This window comes from Solea solea, chromosome 2, assembly GCF_958295425.1.
Source record: "Solea solea chromosome 2, fSolSol10.1, whole genome shotgun sequence".
In the NCBI taxonomy this organism is placed as follows: Eukaryota; Metazoa; Chordata; class Actinopteri; order Pleuronectiformes; family Soleidae; genus Solea; species Solea solea.
In genome coordinates, this window is record NC_081135.1 from 7,512,068 (window position 1) to 7,533,866 (window position 21,799).

At 40.5% G+C, this 21,799-nt stretch overlaps 1 long non-coding RNA gene across 1 annotated transcript in view; it reads left to right on the top strand.

The window, feature by feature from the left end:
• Positions 1-2,137: 2,137 nt before the first annotated feature.
• The window catches only part of LOC131455651 (uncharacterized), a 35,479-nt gene continuing 15,817 nt past the window's right edge, over positions 2,138-21,799 (top strand). Inside the window, exon 1 of the long non-coding RNA XR_009239820.1 lies at positions 2,138-2,255. This is a non-coding gene — a long non-coding RNA (uncharacterized LOC131455651). The remainder of the gene's footprint in view (positions 2,256-21,799) is intronic.

Genomic DNA, 21,799 nt, shown 5'->3' on the forward strand with positions numbered 1-21,799 from the left:
ATGACTTTTATGTATAAAATTATTGGAGTAAAATATCATGATGGCCTGGATGAGTACATACAACACATGCTCAGATCATGTCTTTGCCGCTTGGACACTGTGTGTAGTCTTTATCTCGGCCTTTAAACGTGGTGAGGATTGTGCGCTCCGGGTTCAGCCCTTCACAATCTTTATCTACAGGTAATCACAGACGTGTACTCACAGCCATGTAGTCTCCTTTATCCAGTTCACCTCACACAAAGCTGAATTAACTACTGCACCTGTTTTTCTCCCTCAGGCTATCTCCACTTTACACTTATCTCTGTGAATTATCTAAGCGGTTTCCTTCTTTTTCCCCATCAGATGACTTATAAAAAACGAATTATGTATATGCTCATTGTATTTAAAGCTTCAAGCGATTCATATGAAATTTATTTAAATCAGTTTCATGCAGCCAGCCTGTTGTTTTTGTTATTTTGATTGATTTTGGAATAAAAAACAGTTAAAATAAATGGTTACCAGTAAATGTTAGCAATAGGTATTTAAAAAGATATTTTATTGTATAAAACTGTAGTGTTGTTTTTAGCTGTCAATAGTTTTTTTTTTTCTTTAATGCAACCAATCGCAGTGTTCAATAGCTGAATAATCACATTTTTATCACATTAAAAAGTAGCAACAGTTTTTAGGTCCATATTAATGTGATCCCATATCCAATGAATCCAAAATAAACGGACTTAATGAGCTTGATTTTTTTTTTTTAGATTTCATTTGATTATTTCAAATGTATAGAAGTCCAATAAGCAGAGAAAAATGCCGTGTGAGGAAAAAACTGTATACTTCAGAAAAGTCAATGCAACCGTAGCCTATTTGCACTTTGCAGGAGTCCTGGTAACAGACTGCAGCACTAACATATATGGACAAAAGTATTGGAACGCCTGATTACACCAACAGGAGCTGTAATGATGTATTCAAATACATATACAGTACAGTAATTTGGAGTCGGTCCCCCTTTGCAGCGATAACAGCTTCCAATTCCAAGGGAATTTGTGCCCATTCATTCTATAGAGCAGAATAGTTTCTCGCTGTCTCGCTGCAGCTGCACGTTAGTTTCTTTTATGTATTTCACTTCCCGACTAAGTAATCAATATGCAGTCTTTTTCCACAAAGTCAAATTGGTAACCAACCAACCACCTTTGTCCCTTGCATGTGATTAATGGCATTTAAAGAAACCCATTAAGCACGTCCTTAAATTATGCCAGAGTAAAGTGTTTCTCTTTTACTCCGTACGAACAGAATATGAAACTAAACCCAGTATAAACAAAGAACAAGGTTTAATGAAAAACACCCAACCTTGTTGTTTTAATACTTTTTAATCTGAAAGCGCGTTAATGAGAACTCATCTGCTGCTTTTGTGCCAGGCAGCATGTGAAAGACTTAGAAAATAGCTTTAAAAAAGCATAATTTAGCAGAATAAATAAAATATGACTTATCCTAATAAATAAAAGATTTCCAAAACCTTAGAGAAGGTAAAAAACCTTCACCCTGGTATTTCTATATACTCCATCTTGTACAAGTTACACTTGCAGACAGATGTTATTGTATATTATTGGAAACCATCGTGTTTCCTTTACATGTAGGAATAACGGTAAAAACTCGCAGGGTAAGACGTCATTTTATAAACCAGTGAGGACTTCCTGCTCCGTGTAATAATTTATGTAAAAATGACTAGATTCTGACCAGCTGCTCTCTCCATGTCTGTGAGGACAGAGAGGAGAGGAAAGGACTGCAGCCACTCTTGTAAAACGTAATCAGAGTGAACAAAGATCTCCTTTGAGGTGGCAGAGGTCGACCGTTTTACGCGTCTGATCTGATCACATCATCATTTTCAGTGACGACGCGGTCTCAGAAGAAAACTTGAATTCATTTGTTTGTTTGTTTGTTTGCTTTCTTCAGAAATGTTTTGACACGTACAAAGGAAGGTGTGCGGCGTCAACTCAAATTGACACCAACAAAAGTGGCTTATCGTGTTAGAACAGTTTAAATTGTGACTGCTGATAAGTCCGTGTGTATGTATGTGTGTGTGGGCTCAAATGTTCCGTTTTCACCATGGAAACCAAAGATGGAGGAATTAGAGCGACAATGGTTTTTGTTGTTGCAGGAGGCGTGATGAGGATGATGTGTGCTCCACTCTGGCTTCTTCCCATGAAGCCCATTTCAGCCTCCACGTGTCCTTCACCGGGAGCTCATTCTCACCTCAGGAGCAGCATTTCATCAAGGTGAGATTTGAGATTAAAATGTTACTTGGTCAAACGTGGCTTCAGGAGAAAGGAAACGCTCCGCTCCTTGTACATTTGACAGCTACTGCCGTGGTCTGACCTTCAGTGCGTGGCTGTGGGACTGCTACAGTTGCCACAATCCCAAATGTGAAGCTGTCTTTGTGTGTAGCTCTCCCTTCCCACGCAGCTGCTTCCACCGGGCTACTGCCGTCACTACAAATACTGGCAAATCCTAACAGTTCACTCACACACACACACACACACACACACACACACAGTGGCGACGGCGTGTTTCTTTGCTTGTGGTCAAAGTTGATGGAAGCTCAAGTCATTACTGACGTGCTGCGCATTAGCCGTGAGTCATGATTAGAGAGGGAGGGACCTTGAGATTAAAGCACACCTGCATAATAATGCCCACATACATAAAGAACTAGGTTAAGAAATACGACATACTAAATTTACATTTAGCAGATGCTTTAATCCAAAGTGATTTACTAAAGAGGAATAAGCTACATAGAAGCGTCTAACGAAAGTATAAAGTAATAAAATAAAGATAAAGTCATAATAGTCGTAATAATTTAACATTAAAAAAAAACAAAAAAAAACACCAGAAGACAAATTTTGATTTGGAATCATGGGAATAATTGTCTAGAGAGAGCTAAAGCAGCGGAACACACAGCAAACTTGTCGTAGTCCTGGGGCCTCATGTTTAAACGGTGCATACGCACATGGCAGGAAGTACTAAAAAATACATTCTCAAGCCTTTGTGGATGGCAGCGCGAGCTCTCCAGCTGCCGTGGGAAGTTGCGCGGCGCTGGAATATTAAGCTCTGAAACTCATCACTTGGTTTTCAAATAATATTTTCAGTCTAGCTACTGTGACACATGTGAATAATAATGTAAAACATTAGCAAGAACAAACTGACCCACACACACACACTAAATACTTTTCTCTTAAGGTGGGGGCTCAAACCAAATGACCTGGGGGCCACCGAGTGTCTAGTTTGGTAAATGGGGGCCGGTCAAGTGAAAAAAAAGTCCAACTATAAAATGATATTTATGATATTTCACATAATTGGAACAATAAATAGTTCACAGTCGTTTCTTAATTTCACACAGCAATGTTGACCAATATGGAGCTGCTGAACCGCACGCATGCATCTCGCCTGGGCAGTTTAAAAAAAGAAAAAGAAAAAAAAAATGTTTAAAAAGTACCAAGGGTAAAGCATAGTTGACATTACAATCAATGTCTTTTAAAAAAAACAAACAAAAAAAAAAACACGTTGCCTTGAACAGACATCAGTCCACAATGTTTCATATGCTCCAAAACAAAATTGTGCAGTCCTTTATTGTGGAAGAAAAAATAGGACAAAAACATTTTCATTAACCCATTTAGGACATAACGAAATAACAACCAAATGTTATTATGCTCCTGCAGTGCCTCTCAGCAGTAGAGACACAGGAAGCAAAGGTCAGTCGCATGGCGACACCGGCCCTCTAGTGTCCTTATCACCGCCATCTCTCATCCCTTCCTAGTTTCCACAGCGTTATCAGTGACAGTTAATGAATCATTACATCGAGTAGCTCGGTGAGCTCTGTCTGCTTATGGCTCATGACGTGTGCCGCTGACACATTTACACTAATTTTCCTCCTTCTTTGCTGCCGCATTTATAACGTTGTTAGTAATTTTTTAAGGGTTCTATAGCCAGGATCTTATTTTAGCGTAATGCTAATGGCGAGAGAGTGCAGCGACCAAGCAGCGGGGTTGGTGCGGAATGAAATCAAATGCTTTTGAGGCTCTTCATTTTTCATTCAATCACTTCATGACAAAAGCAAATGAGCATTTAATGTGTCGTACTGACACATTAAAAGTTATTCAAACAAATAAAAATGAATAGATGAGGTATAATCTGCCAAGTATTAGCCTCATGATTGAAATCAAGGGATTCTGATGCAAAATAAAAACGTTACATCACAAGGTAGGAGCTGCAATCACTTTATTTCAAGTGCAAATGGGCATTTTATAGGTGGTACTGATATTTAAAGTTATTCAAACAAGTGAAAAGGACTATGTGAGGTATAATCTGCCAAATCTTAGCCTCTTAGAAGTGATTTTGAAGTAGAAAAAAACCATCTGGGAAAAAACAGGGCAAAGCATGTTTCTACATTTGTCTACACCAGTGAAATTGATGTACTTCAGGAAGCGGCGGTCCGGACGGCCTGGCCTTGCAAGTATTTATGATTAGTGAGTCATGATTAGTTCTTTGAATCTAATGGAAAGCACGATGCTGCTGTGGATGGTTTTTCATGGGCTTGGCAGTTGCCATGCAGTGACTGACATTGGAGCGCCTTTGTTCTGCTCGCTGGTGGGGGAAACTTGGTGTGGGAGATGTTAAGTGCCGCTAATGTTGTGAGCTTTGGATGTCGATTACACTAAAAAATGTGAGGAAGTATTACAGTCAAAATACCAGGACTTGGCGTATGTATGGATTTATACATCTGTGAGTATGCCATCTTCCATGTGAAAGATGTGCACTATTTTTTTTACATGAGGCCCCTGATATACACTGAGTATCGGTGTCTGTGTTACACTGATGACAGAGGTCATTATTGGCAAAATTGTGCAGTAACATTGGTTGAAAGTAGCTTTGAATGTCTGTACGCCACCAAACCACAAAAAAAAAAAGTTAATCTGATAATTCTGCAACTTGTGAGTGGCCATCCGTGACTTCTGCGGTATAAATACTGTATGAGATGACACATGGGCCAAACCACTGAGGAATATGTTACCATGGTGATGTAGAGGCTGTAAAAATAGCTCAACACCTTTAATTTAAAGACATGTGAGGAACCTGACAGTGGAACTTGTCATTGTGCTTGCTCCCACAAACAGGTACTTCTACTATTGTGATTTGCTTTTGCGCAATAAGTTGCAGTACTTTGGTTGTACAGCTTGTTTTGAGTATGTTTTCAACAATTTTGAAATGTCAGAGAGAAGAAGACATTGGTTTGCTGGTGGTTTTTACACTTTGGGATTGCTGAATCCAAATACTCTGAGGTTTTCGAGCAAAAATGCGGCTGTGTGTGTGTGACAGAGGGTTAAACCAGGCTCAGAGCTGGAGCTGCCAATATAGGACAATAAAAGCCTCCAACATGGAACAAAATATAATTGACTGCAAAGTCGAGCTTTTGCAGTGGACATCCCAGTTTCCTCACCCATATGACCTAAACCTTTTGGAAATTCTGTGTGTATGGTCTTTCACCTTTGCCAAAGTGTAAAATCTCAGAGGCCATTTTTGATCTGTAATCCCTGAACAGTGTCACCCTAAAAGCTGAATATATATTTGAAATTACAAAGCTATAAAACACAAATCAAGTATTTAAAAGTGTTACTTGCACACTTAAGTTGTTTTTTGTTTTTTGCTGAAAACCTGTCATGACCATCCAGCTGTCCAGCTGCGAATGTAGAGACAGTGAATATAACGTTGAATACTGGGATTTTGACATTTCGGAGCACCGAGGACTTCTTTACGTTTTTTAGATGCTGACTAACTTTGGATATCAGGGCTTGCTCTGCAGATTGTTCTAATTATTGAGTTGCTCATGATTACTATTTTTAAGTGAGGACAGCATTGCCATGTGCTTCCGATCTTCTTTTTTGGCTGCTTAAAATAGAATAAAATGTGAATTGGCAGGGTGTTTGCAACGTCTTCCAGCGTTAGTTTTCTCACTGTTCACCGGGAGTGTGACACAAGAGTGCATGGACATTATCTGTAGTCCCATGCTAACTGGCGGGCTGCCAGAGGACTTTGCCTCTGGGTTGAAAAGTGAAGCCTGGAAAGTCTAACAAAAGTAGCACTCAGCCACCAGGGTGACTCAGCTGGTTTTGCAAGAGAAACTCTTTTAATGGAAGTCTATGTGAAAATGAGCTTCCTCATCTCCTTTGATTTAACGTCGGTAAACATTTTTTCTGAGGAAATAATTATGTCCATGGCTAGTTCCAAGTCTTTTTCAAAGCAATTTTGTAAATTATGGTCCCATTTAGAGGAAAATAGAGGGGATTATCGGGCTCATACTAATTTTATATTTTTACAGTGAAAACGACTAAAAATCTCGGATGTAGTTACATTTCTTACTGCAAAAGTAATACTTAAAGCAAACGATCATTCATTACGAAGTAATATTCAGAAATGATTCATTGTATGGAAAGTGGTATGCAATTTAAGGGAATAAGTTGAAGGTCTGTACGTGGAGTCTAACTATGGAACAGTTTGAATGTGGAGTTAAAGGAATGTATAAACTTGAAAAATAAATATAAAGAAATTACTTATGAGAGGTAGAAGAATGAAGAATATGTGTAAACATCTTCACTGGTCTACTTTGTTGCCCTCTGTGGATTTATATACCTATTATATGTATGTTGAGTTATTTTTTTTCTCCTTTTCTATGTTTTTTACAGTATAATAATAATAATAATCAATGGATTGGTAAGTGGGAAGCTAAAAATATGTAAATTATGTTGAGTTGTGCAAATTGGGGTGGGAATAAATCTGTTTATTCTTCCTTTTCGAACATATACATTTTAAATAACAACAAAATGGATGATAAAGTGCAGCACTGATGAGTGGACACCAGTGTGATTGACAGCTGGTATCATCCAATAGGAGCCCGGTTGCCGGTGACATCTGAACTTGCTCGCTTCAAAAACTGACATTGTCCCGGTCAAAGGTGTCTGATTTAGCTCAGGTGACTCGATACCTGATAAAACTGCATCACTGATGTGGTCCTGGGGGCCGTGATCCCCACATGCCTGCTCTCACCAATTACTTTGAGGAGGTGGTAGATAAAATACAGCACAGTGCAGAGATGCCGTTGGTGCTCTGCAGCAACAGCCGCACGGCTCAGCTGATCACCCACAGGTGGGAGAAGACCTGTCGACACATGGCGAGGCTGAATAAAGGCTCGGGATGAAGGTTTGTGGGTGCAGCGCTCTCTCCACTGGAGATACTCAGTCGTACTGTGTATACAGCAGAAGCCTGAAATGTGGCACCACTCCGAGAACCTCACCTCACTGTACTGCCTGATGTGTGGAGTGGGAATTTCCTTCATACTGTGCATACAATGCACAGAGTCACCTGTGTGCCATGCCAATGAAATTATATTTGCTCACGGAGAAGAAACAGAGAGTGAACCTATACCTCAGTTATTATGAGCAGTGGTGGATTTGAACTAATGCACTGCGCCGTTCCTTACACTTAATCACTATCAGAGGGTATAGGGCTGTAAAGTCCCAGTCGACTTATGAGTCGATACGTTCTGGCTCGACTCAAATTCTGATTGGCTGACTTTTTGCCGTATTAATTTCATACAGTCTATGGTTAATTTGATTTCATCTGGATGAATGGGGTGTGAGGTAGCAGCGTTAAACACCCCCCTTTGTTTTCAGTATTTTGGATTAGCCCAACCCACAAGAGACAAGAGATAGATTGAAGAACGTCCAAACGTAATTTTGAGTGTTTCATTTTAGGCTACAGTCAGTCCTCCTCTAACATCCATGTCAAAGACATCGGCAGCATTTTACAGAGATAGATCAAATGAAATCACTGCTCGACGACAAACATGGCATATCATATAAAAACGGTACGCTAACTTGTCTGCGTTATGTTCCGTTTGGAGTATATGAACATATCAGAATTGGATTGGCATATTTCAGCGTTTTAGTCTAATAATTGTTGATTCGTTTTATAACTGCAGGCAAATCATGGGCTATGATATTGCACAGATGCACGTGATGCAAAACGCTTCAGGCTTCAGTCGACCAAGAATTTCTTTGGTTGATTACAGCCCTAAGAGCGTAACATTTGATATTTTACTCCTGCAAATGTATATACAAAAACAATACTTTCGACTAGAGTTTAGGTACTTGGTCAGAAATAAGTTTCACATATTAAATTTCTTGTGCTCAGTAGTCATTAAAAAGCAACAATACCCGCTTCTTAAATGACTGGAAGTCCCCCACACTTTGTGGATTTACACGTTTTTTGGTATTGTAATGGTGTTAATGTTATTATTATTCTATTGAACAGATATTGTTTATGGTTTGTGATGTAGTTATGGCATTTGACCTCTGCCGCAACTGCGTGATAGTGACAGATTTCCTGTTTTGTAGTGTTGTTGAAGGTCGCTTGCCTGCTTCAGTGTGGACTAAAAGTCTGTCTGCATTGGAGCTAGAGCGCTTCATGGTATCTGTACCTACCTGTGTGTTGGGCAACTCTTCAGTAAAAGTGAGATAATCCACTTCAGAGTCACCCTTCATCACGCACATACACTTATATCCCCTGTTATCAGCCGAAGCTAACAGTATCTTTGCAGTGTAGAGACCAATGCTGGAATTGCGACCTTTCTACGAACAGCCAATCACTCCCTACTACGTAACTCTAACCCTGAAGACAGAATATTAACTTTTATTGATAGGTTAATTGACCTTGAAATTTATTTCCACATGGAAATGACTTTTAAGTTCCTTTTTGCGGAGCCGTCTTCATCCTCAGTCGAGTTCCTTTACCCTCAGTCAGGTTTATTCACCCTCAGTGAGATTTATTCATCCTCAGTGAGGTTTATTGATCCTCACACCCTCAGTGACACCTTCACTGAGGTATCTTCCACCTTAGTATTCTCTGTGGCTGTGAAGTTGTTCAGTAGAGTAACAGGCACATGTACGCTCCCCATTGAGCAGCCGCTGCAGTTTGAATAGGTTTTGGGGGACAACGCATGACAGCAGTCAGTGTTATCTTCAAACCTCCTCAGGGTTGTGCCACACGTAACCTGTCAGGGTCACATACTGGTTCTTTACACAATGTGACCCACTGCACCACTGTTGCATAACACCTCCTCCTTGACACCAACATGGGAGAGACACACGGTGGTTTAAACCTTCCATCCTGTGAAAGATACATCTTTGAAGCTCCACTGCACATTAGCTCCAGAGAGTGTCTGGAGCATCGTGACCTGACATTGCCTCTGAAAAAAAAATAAAAAAAGACACAGCATTTTGAATGCACAGCAGCACTTGGGGAGCCAGACTGTCTTTCTAAAGATAAATTTGCTGCTGGGATGGAGCAAGGGGGGGAAACAGAGTGTTGAGTTTATCTCAAACTCAGCATTGTACACTATGACAGGTAAATAATGATTTGTTGTTATCAGGATGAGGCCAAAAGAGGGCCCTGTTTTCCCCCAATGTGACAATTTAGTGTCCTTGTCGTGTGCTACCAAGAGTGGAGTTACAAAATCAGGCTCCTCTCACTTCAATGGCTGTCAACAGAGAGTGGATCGGAAGCCGTAAAACATGGGAGCGTTTGATACTGCATGATAATAAATGTGTGCTACAGGATTCTGTCAATTTAAAGTTCTCCTGTTTAAATGGATCACAACTCATGACAATCGTGAGATTAATATGAGATTATTTGCGCGTAAATGTCTCGCGACGGGTAGTCTTACTTGAAATTGACTTGTAGTGGGGCTGCAAAAACACTGGAGGTCAATAAAACAGCAGGCACTCTGACTTTGATCACGTTAAGGCTTTTCAATACAGCATAATTCAATTAATAGTTTGTACACAGTGTAATAACTGTATTAATTTATACAGGGAAAATTTGACACTGTGCTTAATTGTTTGCCCTTCCACTCCCACACTCTTTCCTATACAAACATCTCACTATTACTGCTAACTGTAGCTTTTCATATAAAAACAATCATCCAGACCAGTGTCTGAGCTCTATTTCAGAAGCAATCTGTAACTAGCACACCTGAAAACATGCGCATGCCTGTGTAAGAACAAGTCTATCTCCTATTATACCAACAAGAGTCAATCAGGAATTCATGCTGCGTCATTGTTTCCAAAGATCGATGAAACTGTTTAAACTTCTTAGTTTTTGGGGGCGGCTCTAAAATGTCAAAGCAGAATTTATGCATTTTTAAATGCATCGTGTGGACGTAGCCTCCCTCACTCATTCAGATGTCAGATAATCATATTAATAGAAGACTGGGACTGATCACCCCTGGCTTGGTTGCCTGGGTGAGGGTATACAAGACTCAACACCCCATGAACCCAGGAGTATGCCCAAGCGGCACAAAAATATCTACGACCAGTAGGCAACATTTTTCACCGTCTTTTAAAGTAAACAAAGACAAGAAGAAGTCCTTTTCCAGCCCGTAACAAAAACGAATACATCCAAGTGTTACCGTCTTGTGCTGTAGACACTATTTACAGCAAACCTGTGCAATAATAATAATAATAGTAGTTATCGAGAGGCAGTCTCAGCTGTCATTCGTGACACTTCACCTGTTTTGATAACGTCTAATAATTCTTTATAAGAAATGTGACCAGCCAAACACACATCCGTGTAATGATAACTACTTAAAATACCAGAATTCATCTTTCGGCACAATTTGTTTTTGCCTTTTTTTCCGTTTAGTCCATGCTTCATCTCTGCCACTAGGGGTCAATCCAGATGTTTCAGCTGTCACATCGAGTTACATGCAAACAATTTCACGCCGGGGTCAACCAGATCATTAAAATCAACAATCAATTTGTTTGTTTTTTGTGTCTCGCAAGTGAAGTGGAACTGTGGGAGAGTGTGCATTTAAACTGTGATCGACTCTTGTCGAGTACTTTGTCAGTAAAAGCTCACAACAAAAGAAAATGGAGCCTCTGTTGAGCTAAATGTTATCATCAAGCCTTCTAAAATGTCTGCTCCCCTCAGTGACAGATTAATACCATTCTCACAACAATGGCGGCAAATTAAATGTTCATGCTAAGAGAACAGATTGAAATCGCTGGCAGTGTCGATACCTTCTCTGCGGCCATTTGGAATTTAAAAAAAAGTGTGAAACTTCTGTAAATGGATGCGTCTGTCTACAGATGCCTTTGCAATGTTACAGGTATATGTGAGTGTGGTAAGCAAGGCTTTAATGACTGTGTTCTTCTTCTTTTTCAAAGGAAAAAGCATTCTTTTTGAGAAAAAAAAACGATGGACAATGGAACTGGAAGTTGTTTTAAGTAATCTTTGAGTTTGAAAAATGACATAAAACCCATTCATACCCACCTAGGTGTGTGCTAAATTGTTGGATTCGGATGCATCTGTGTTGGCACTGTGACGTTTATTTTGAAATGAATAATTATTGCCCTCTTACCTGCACAACAACACAACTTTTTTTTCAGTTACATGGTAACATTCGGCATTTCTTTCTTTCTTTTCTTTTATTGTTTATTTGACGAGGACAATAACGAACACATTGTAAATATGCCAGATTTAGCGCAAAGCTAATTTCCATCCGTAGTCCTCATATTAAAAGACAGACATACCATAAAAAACAAAGAGATCACAATAGAGATAAAAAAATGACCTAATGATAACAATACCATCAGCTATAAATATAAAAGAAAAAACAATATTTGCAGCAATTGTTCAATAAATTACAATAAATGATAGGATAACGTATGAGACAAAGGCTACAGTTATGCTGTATTAAAGTGCTAGACGGCATTTCATTCACATGTGCATATTTGGTGGGACAGTAACCATTTCCAACCCATAGCTGCAGCTTGTGGTGTTGGACTGTGCTTCAATCTCTAATCTCTGGTGACTCACCATGGTCATTTTGTGACTTAAAGGAATACTTCACCAATTTTAGAATAGTAGTATTTTTGAAAAAATTGTGCTTCCCAACCTCAGTATCTTCCGAAATATCTTCATTCCTTTTTTTGGTTACGTACCCACCAGTGACACGAATTCCGTACTTTTTAGACCCACTCGTAGGGGAATGGGACCTCACTTCCAGAATGTAAACAGTGTCCGCCATCTTTGCAAAGTTACGCTAACAGGATCAAGTGTCACTGGTGGACACGTAACAAAGACAAGAATGAAGATATTTCTCAACTCAGGGAAAACTGAGGTTGGGAAACACTATTCAATACAAAGCTAAATGCACATCAGTGAAGTATTCCTTTAATATACATATTCACTTATTTACATATAGGCCCTACAAGCTCACTTGGTGCAAAGACAGGTTTGGAGAGATAGAGGCTCGCCCGACACACTCCCTCTCCACTCCAACCGTATCGACCACTCTCTTCACGCCTCATTCAGTTGTGTTTTTCTCGCTGTCAAAACTGGACTCACCCGAACTTTGAGTTTGATGAGGGAAAACAACAGCAACACTAATGCGAAAAGATTTCCTTTCTGCTGTGTCAGAACTTAGTGCCGCCCGGTACGAGTCCCTCACATGGAATGGATTTCAATAGCAGTCAGGCAACAAAGCAACCAGTCGACAGACTATTAGCGTGCACACACACACACACACACACACAAATGAAATCAAATACCTGCTGTTGCCTTCACCGTAGCTTGAGTAAGCAGAAGTGTAAAAATGTAAAGGTAATTAGCAAAAGGCGTTAAGTCGTTTTGGGGCCAGTTTTGGAGTGTTTGTGTAAGGCTATGTGTGCATTAGCTTTGCCAAACCACAGCCAAGGGGACCATTGTCTCTTGCATTCTCTGCCCCCATCTAATGTTATTGCTTGCCCCCTGCCTCTCTGCAGCAGGGAAGACACACTGAACAGTCAGTGAGGGACCAGAAAAGTATGCAGACTCTTATCTAGTTTCCTTCCCAAACCACTGATAGAAATGTGTGATGATTAGCTGCAGGGATTCAGGAGCGTCATAATATGCCATACATTGATTACCACCGTTTTCCTCCTCGGAATATGAAGCGTGTTTGTGTGATAGCTGGACTTTATCTGTAGGGAATCTGCTGTTTGTAGCTGCTCCTGGGCACTACTTGGATTTGGTCCCACACAACCGTAAGAGCAGTAGTGAGATAACACATGAGCAACCTACAGCCCTAGGGCCAGATGCGACCGATAGAACAATTTTATTCAGCTCACGGTGTCCACAAAGGAAAACAAAATGGCCCCCCAAAAATCAATAAAAGGCGACATTATAAACCTTAGGTACCTTGGACATTCTGGTGCTGGCACAGAGCAGCTTGACCAGATGAGGAGACAACACTCAGTCACTATACAGTAGATTGAGTTACTGCAAACGTTTAAATTCCTACTGCTGCTCTGCGTTTAAACTGCTGAAAAACAGCATGACTTTAGTTTTGAAGTGAAACCTCAGTTTTACAGGAGACTGCGACAAAAGTGCTATCAAGTTTAATAAATTTAATTCATGATTTAGCATCTTTCATAAGGGAAAAAAACCCAAAACAAAAACGATCTAAAAACTTGAGTGAGACTACAGGGAGAAAAGGGAGAAAACACATTTAGATTACGCCAACTCCCCTGATGCATTTTTGCTGCATTTTTGCTGCATTACGTCCATAAAAATTAAAATAGTTTCTGAGTGGAAGAAAACCTTTCGCCACAAATTTGTTTTATCAAATTTATGACACATGTTTCTGATGTGTGGTGCGGAATTGTACATAAAACAAAATGAAAAGGGGCAAAAGTTAAGAGGAGTACAAATCATTGGAACCTTAGTGTGTTAACGCTGTGCAGTGTAACTTGCAAAGGTCTGTTGCATTCAATCCATTGTTAAATGAGTTCACATAATACTGATTAAGCCTTTCAGCTCCACATGACTCTCTTTGTTTCTCAGTATAATAGTGTTTGAACTATGCGACGTCGCTGCCCTGCGCGCAGGCATGACTTGTATTGTATCAAAACAGACAAAGGCAAAAGCAACATTGTGCCAGTAAAGGGAGACAAGTTGGAGTTTGACTCAAAATTTCCGAAGTGAATTCTGCTGCTCACAAAAACCCATTTGTTATACACACAAATGCTCCCTCAGTCAGGTCTGATAGTTTTGCTTCACGGCCTGTCTTACAAATAGTGTCACTTTGTGTCTGTGTGATAAAATAACATTAACGGCAACTCCAAAAATCACAGAGTTAGTCGTGCACTGTCGCTTTAAGAATAAAGTCAGTGAAAGTGTGAAAAGAAAGCATTAGAATGAATTTCTGTGTTGTGCCATTACAATCTCTCTGTCTGAGTGAGAGAACAGAGAGAAATACAAGCTGTTTTGTCTCTCATTGTCATTTCCAGTGCTCAAGGTGAGTTCAGCCCTTCACAGCCCAGTGGGCTGCTAACATTTCCTCCCCATTAAGATGGCGATGCACATGTTCTTGCTTTCTCTCTCTCTCTCTCACACACATATTCCGACTTACTCACATTCTATACACACACACTTACAATGGCAGAGAAGTAAAGGGAGCATGAGGCAAGTGCCAGGCAGAATGTGGGCAGGCCAGCCAAGGTTTTCCGGTACAGGGGTCTCATCCTGCCACATGTCAACCTCGATTGTGGTTAGCACTGGCATGATCAGACGCACCACGACACTCCTCTGTTGCTCTGGCACCCAAAGGTGAAGGGAGGGGCTGAGAGCAAAGAGGGGAGCTGCAAAGAGTAAACAAACAAAGGAGGTGGAGAGTGGAGAGGAAGACTGATACAGGGAGAAAGTAAGGTTGAAGGAGAGGAGGCAACAGGAGTGAAGAGGGAGAAAATGGGGTGACGTCAGATGAGGTGGAGGCGAGCAGTGAGGAGAAGGCGGTGGGAATATGTCTGTGTGTGTGTGTGTGTTTCCATAATTATCTACTTTCGGGGACAAATACCGGACTAACAACCAGTCTTCTGGGGACAGTTTGTCTAATTAGGGACAAAGTCTGCTTCTCCAATTGGAAAAAAAATAATAAAACAGGTCAGTGTTGACGGTTATGGTTAGGAAAGTAGTGGTAATGGAAAGGGGGGGGGAGCATCAGCAATGGTCCGATCAACTGTTATTTCAGCTCCACTCTCCTGTCATTAACTAGCATCACCGCGGTGGCAATTATTAGCACAATAGTGTGAGAGTGAACCCTTGTCTGTGTGTAGTTTAATGAGGACTGAGAAATGAGAGATGGAGGGAAGGAGAAGAGGGAAGAGCGATCATTCTCCTCATCGAGTGTTGACAAAATACAGGCAATTGTGACGCTTCTAATTGTTTGAGGTGTCCATTTTGTGTGTCTGTGTGAGAGAGATAGCTAGAAAGAGAGAGAGAGCATGCCTGCCTCTATGCCTCATGCTGGAATCTGTCACGTAATCATATGTGTGAGTCGGTGTGTCTCTCAGTGTATATGGGACTTTTTGTGTGACTCATTCTGACTCCCTGTGTGTTTGTGTGTGTCACCTCTTTCTGACCTTTTTTTTGGCATCAACCAGTAGTCCTCAAGGAGACCAAAACCTGGTCTTGATGAAGGAGAACCTCATTTCTGAGCAGAGGCTTAATCAGCAGTGGTTAGAACATACACTTATTTGTGCTCTAACCACGCAGGAGTCTGTCAGTGAACCTTTATTTTTGACCTTTTATTTATTTTTATACATTTGCATTTTTGTTTCCACACACCTCAAAGAGGCCACATCAAAGTAGGAAAGTAAATAAATGTGGGATATCGCTGTATCTCAAACCGTGTTACAGCTTGCATTTGACTTCTGCCTTTGGAATTACTCCATAATAAGCTCCTCCCCAAGAATCCAGAACAAGCTGATTGTCCCTTTTGTCTTTTAGAACTGATCACAGAGACACATTTTCCCTCTGATGCGTCCTTTGTGCTTGTGGTGTGCAAAGTCAGGGGTATGTATCCGAGTGCCGTGACAACAGTTCTTCAGCCCTTTTGGAGATGAGATCATTGTTGGGCCTATAGGCCAGGCTTAACATCCACTTTTTGTCATTAACATTTGGCGTTGATCCCTGTCACCCGTTAATGGTTGGCAACCTCTATCAGATCTAGAGTGGAGAAACTTTCAGGGACATTTAGCATCCTGTCCTGTATTTTAAAGTGTGTGCTGCTACTTCTTTCCAATGGTGCTTTTTCTCCTCAGTGATAACAGTGTGTGTGTGTGTGTGTGTATATGTGTGTGTGTGTGCATCAGTGTATGTGTGTGTTTAGGTAATGCTACACTAAGCCAAGCTGTTTTGTTGCCCCTGCATAGCCCCCGTGATTTACCTTTTCTGCTCCAGGTTTCCTCCTGGTCACTGAAGCGATTTGCAGATATGACCTGACACCTGTCTGCTTGGATGGCCAGCAACAGGCCTCACAAACACACACACACACCTACATATGCACACTATGCACCCATGCATAAACACACAAGGAGCACTCCATGGCACACATCCACATAAAGGTGCATCCATATTCTTGTACAAGCTTGGAGATAAAGTTCAAAAATGCACATATATACATGCGCCCATGCACACACATGTGAGGCGGAAACATTCCTTCGCCCCAACACAAACACATTTCTGACATTATTGAGATAGCATTGCCCTGAAAGGTGACAAAACCCATGTGTGTTGTGTAGAAATAGTTGCACCGAGATATTTGTGAATATGTCGGAGTTTATCTTGGGCTGTATAATCATAAGCCAACAAGGCACAGTGATTCACAGCCGGCCGACTGCATCTGTGCAGCAGCTACACACACAAAAATTGTTATATCTAAAATATCCAAGCCAAAGTGAAGAGTTCTTTTAAAAACTCACTATTAAAAACTCAAATAAATGTCAAAATGTGGACTAACGGATACAAAACATGGCTAAACTGCAAATAAGCTATTCTCCCATAGACCGCGTATTTTACGAAGAGTTAAAACACTGTTGGAGAAATGCATGCAAACAATAAAAGCTAATACAGAGTGTGCTACTTTATTTTCTTTTGAGAGCACTGCTCTCAAGCAGGCATTATTATCTGTGAGGACAATAGCAGCAAGTGCAATCACAAGCCATCATACTCACTGTTGTGATAATTAAAATGGCACTGTCAAAGTTAATTTGTTGGCATTGGACAATTCAGAATGTAGGCCGTGTCAATATGACTCTGCGTTCTCGGCTTTTATCAGTGGAATAATTTTCTCAGTTTTTCGCCCATTTGTTGATCTGAAGTCAATTCACAGAGCCGACGAGAGTGTTGAATGTCAGCAGGTTACACAACACAATAACAGAGGCTGTTTAAGTGTTTGCGTTGGCATATTTCTTTTTATCAAGCCATGTGTGAAATTTATACATTATCAAAGATTAGTCATGAAGTCTGTTCGGTTGTATTTGTACAGATTTGAATCTCGGTATTTTTAGATTAACATTATTTCAAGAGCCAGAGAACAGAGAAAAGTGAGAGCCAAACTGCTTGACTGAGACAAAATAATTAGCTTCTATGATAAACCAAACTCACGTAAGATTCTAAACTCAACCTAAATTAAAATACTACACAGCATTAATGTTAAGTTTTAGCACTAACACGTACAGACATGGCACTTCCTGTTGATCCCTCTCATCAAGTATCTCACTCAGACACACAGCGGTGAATTGCAGTGGCTGCTGCCAGGACTAATCAGAGGCATGGACCATGGAGTAAGGAGGGCAGCAGATATTCTTAATGTTGTGGTCTACAGATATTGGAAAATGTTCCTCAAATGCCCATATCTTACTCTATCGGGTTTAATCTTTAGCAAAATGCTTCTGTGAAAACAACATTTCAGACATAGTCAGACAAACGGTGTCACTTTTAGCCTGTGTTTATTTCTCCTTCTTCCTTTTTTCATTTGTATTTGACGTTGTTTTTCTTTTTCTCTTTTGTGTTATGTTGAATAATTCTAACATAAGAAAGAAAGAAAGAAAGAAAGGGGACCAGTATAGTTCTGTATTTCATGCTACACTCTAATGTTGCTTATTTAAAGAAAATGTGGTATGTTATCATGCTTTAATAATTAATCCTAAACCTTATCCTAATGAATCTATTTTAATAATTCCATCCTATCTTAATTGGTCAGAAGCCTACATTTTTGAGTTAACTGTTTCATGTTTAACTTGTAAACAAATCTACATTGCGTTCAAGCTATTGTCAAATGAGGGGGCGGAGACAATAAGCATTGTTGGCAAAATGTTGCTGACGGCGCCGTCTGTCTTAATATGAAAACAAACAAACAAATAATTCCTGTGTGCAGTGTGGAAATGTTGCCCGGTGATGTGAAACACTGCTTCACTGAAAACCACTGGAGTCACGTGGAGCTGATAGTTTTGCGTGACAGAGCCAGTTTTCGAATCCTACGTTGTTTCTATTCCCAAAAAAACAATCAACGACAATAAAACTCAGCAAACATTATGCAGCTTTTTCAACAAAAAAAATTCTGATCGATCTCATGCATGCCCAGAGTTTACCATACACCTCATCATTTTTTATATTCTCCAAAATCCTAAGACATCCGTCTACCTAATGGTCCGAAATGGATCCGTCCTGATGTCAATCTGACCCCAATCTGGTGCCAGATCTGCTGAGGACTGCAGTTTCCCCCCCCTCCCCCTTTCTTCTTTCCACCGGCCTCCATGGTGCCAGGCCAGATCAATCAAACTCAGTGGCTGAGGCATTTGAGAGGAAGTGAAGTCGTGTTTGACCCCGCAGGTTTGCTGCTAGATTATGATAGTGAGCAGAGTGGACAGGTTCAGGCTGCCTCCACTCTCCACACGGCCAACTGAGACTAAACTGGACTGGACAGCCAGGAGAGATGAGAGAATAGAGATGAGCATTTGGATGACGACCATATGAGTGCGTGTACGTACAGTATGTAGGTGAGTGTGTGTGCTCTGCTCAGAGTGTGCACTTGTATTTGCATGTGTTTTCCATTGGTGTGTGTGTGAGTGTGTGTGAGAGAATGGGATTTTGAAGCGATGCATTCGTGATGCGATGTGAGCTGTGGCTCAGAGAGTGAGTGCATCCCTGTCACCATAAGATAAGACCACTGAAGTGGTTGCTTGTAGATGGAATAATCAGAACCTCGGATTTTGGATTTAAATCACGGGGAAAAAAAGAAACCATAGATGTTGCTTCTTTAATATGAAAAAAATAAATATTATTTTAACTCAACCACTATACCAAATGCTTTTGTTAGACATCATCAAACGTGCCCTATCTCTGAGTCTGATTATTAAAAGCAACTTCCTAACTCGACATTTTTTTATTGAAAACTATATTTTTCAGTCTATTAAGTACATTTACCCACACACCATACTCTAATTTCAATTCTTATACCTGTACTTACCTCCTGCTAGTTACATGGTAATTAACATCTTTTCTAATTTCCTGAGATGTTTCCTCATAATTTCCCTAAAAACGTGTTGTATTTCACAAATGATTATCACTGAGGACCTTACCATAAATTACACAGCTTGTAATTTATGTTCAATTTATATTTTGCATGTTTAAATAAGTAGTTGCCACACGTTTGCTTTCAGATTTTGATTTCAAAATGTCTTCAAAGTTTGAAGTTATTATTGGCCACTAAATGAGATCAAATTTAAGAACATAATTATGCTCTAATGTAAAAAAAAATATAACATGGATTTGTGTGGCAGAGCCTTTTCTTCTCTCCTCTCTTGTCCTCTCACTTCGCCGCCCATCAGATTTTCCGCAGTTGAACGCAATAATGGCAAAATTGCTGCTTACATGCTGTTGCGTCAGCATGAACAGTGCGATGATTCATATACACACATGCCTCTGTCATAGCCTCTCAAAGCTCTCTCTCAAACCTGCCTTAATAAAACCAGACGCTCCTTGCTCGCTATTTGCTCCTATCATGCAAGGGAAGTTTAATGACACAACATGACAGTCGTACTGTAATGGGAAATAAAGGACAATGCACGGGCAGGTGGGAACTGCCATGCACAACAAAAGAGCATTGATTTTCAGTCTTTGCTCCTGCACACTGCTGCTGCTGCTGCTGTATGAGGGGGAGAGGAGTGACTGCAAAGGGGCGACTCTCCATGGAATTACGTTATTGAAAAGCAGTAATTGGCGATAGGTATGATGGAATTTGTTGGAACCAAGTTTTAGCAGGTCAACAACAATAGGTGAGGTCTGTGCTCAATATCAGGCGCTGCTGTGGCGGGAACGAGGAACTTAATTAAAACAGCTGTGGCTTAATGGTCACGTCAATGTCAGCACACCGTAAACGCTACACGATCTTATGTTTCTGCCTCATAATTGATGGGTTTTGGTCGCCAACATCCCTCCAGTTGTTAGCCATTTATAGACAATGTGTCTAACAAAAAAAAAAAAAAAGCACATGAGACAATCATATACCACTTACTGGTCTGAACTGCTTTTGTTGTTGTGGTGCTTGATTTTTTTTTCCAGCTTTTTCCATCATTGCTTTCTAATGTGGTGAATTTTTAGGTCCTGCAACTTGGCTGACATCCTTGTGTCCACGTTTTTATTGATAGATATCGATAATTATTGATCATTTTCATGACCTATTAAAAATGAATAATAATTAAAAAAAAAAAAACTTTAACACTTTTATTCTAAACTCATAAACTTTCCTCTTATTTGAATCGCTCCAGTTATCAATCAGAGCACACAGAGGTTATTTTACCTCTGTGTGCTGGGATTGAGCATGTCACACACATTCATGAGATTTTTAAAAGTACACTTCTCAACTATGCTGACTGGAAGCATGTCCTTGGCTCTGTGATAAGCCACCGCCTCAGTTATGTCTTTGTAACGTTTCGATTTTTCTTCCTACGGCACTGTTGCAGTGTGCCTGTCGTCTGTCTGTCTGCCTCAACAGGGCACAGACCTCACCTATTGTTGTTGACCTGCTAAACAAAGGGGAAGAGGATGGCGCAACCGAACTTGACTGTTCAGTGATTGGCTGTTTGATTGCCACTCCAGAGGCTCTGACCACTCTACTGGTTGCAAGAATGGTAGCAACTTGGTTACGAGGGAGGGACTGAGTTTGTTCACGCAACCAAACCTGCTTCGCCTATTTCTTTTTAGTGCCTTTTTGTTTGTTGTTTTCCTAATGAAGTTGAGTGACTTTATTGAACATTTGTTCAGTGTCTGCCGCAATGCATATCGTTATCGTAGTATCGCCCAGCCTTAGTGGAAACGCACTTAGTTCCATGGAAAGTCCCTAATTCCTGATACAAGTCCTTATGATAAATGGGCCTCAAGAGTGAAGAGGTCTGAAAATATATGGAATCCTCATACTCACGAAATGATTGCTGACAGGAAAGCGGAGGATGCGGCGAGGTACCGGATTAATGAGAGAACACAGCATGTGCACGTGGGATTACACGGTGCGACTGGCCGACATCACAATGCAAATTAGCGTTAACAACATTATTTGATTTCAAATAAAAGGAGCAAACAAATGTACAAGCACACCTGGCTTCACAAAATCTGTAAACAGATGGGTGCACTGCATGCCAGTTATCACGGAGAGGGAAATGCTAATGAGCGCTCACTGTAGGGCACAATTAGAGGGAAACAGTGGGAATGGGCTTGATGTTTTTTTGGCGAACATGTCGTCCAAGGTGACGGCGATGGCCAGCTCCTGAACGTTTGTCTCCTCTGCCATGATTAAAACTGGTAGGCTTACATGTGCAAGAAATGAAAGATTTAGTATTTGGAAGCGGCTCGTTCTGAGGGGCCATTTACACAACCAAATGCTGCAACTTGA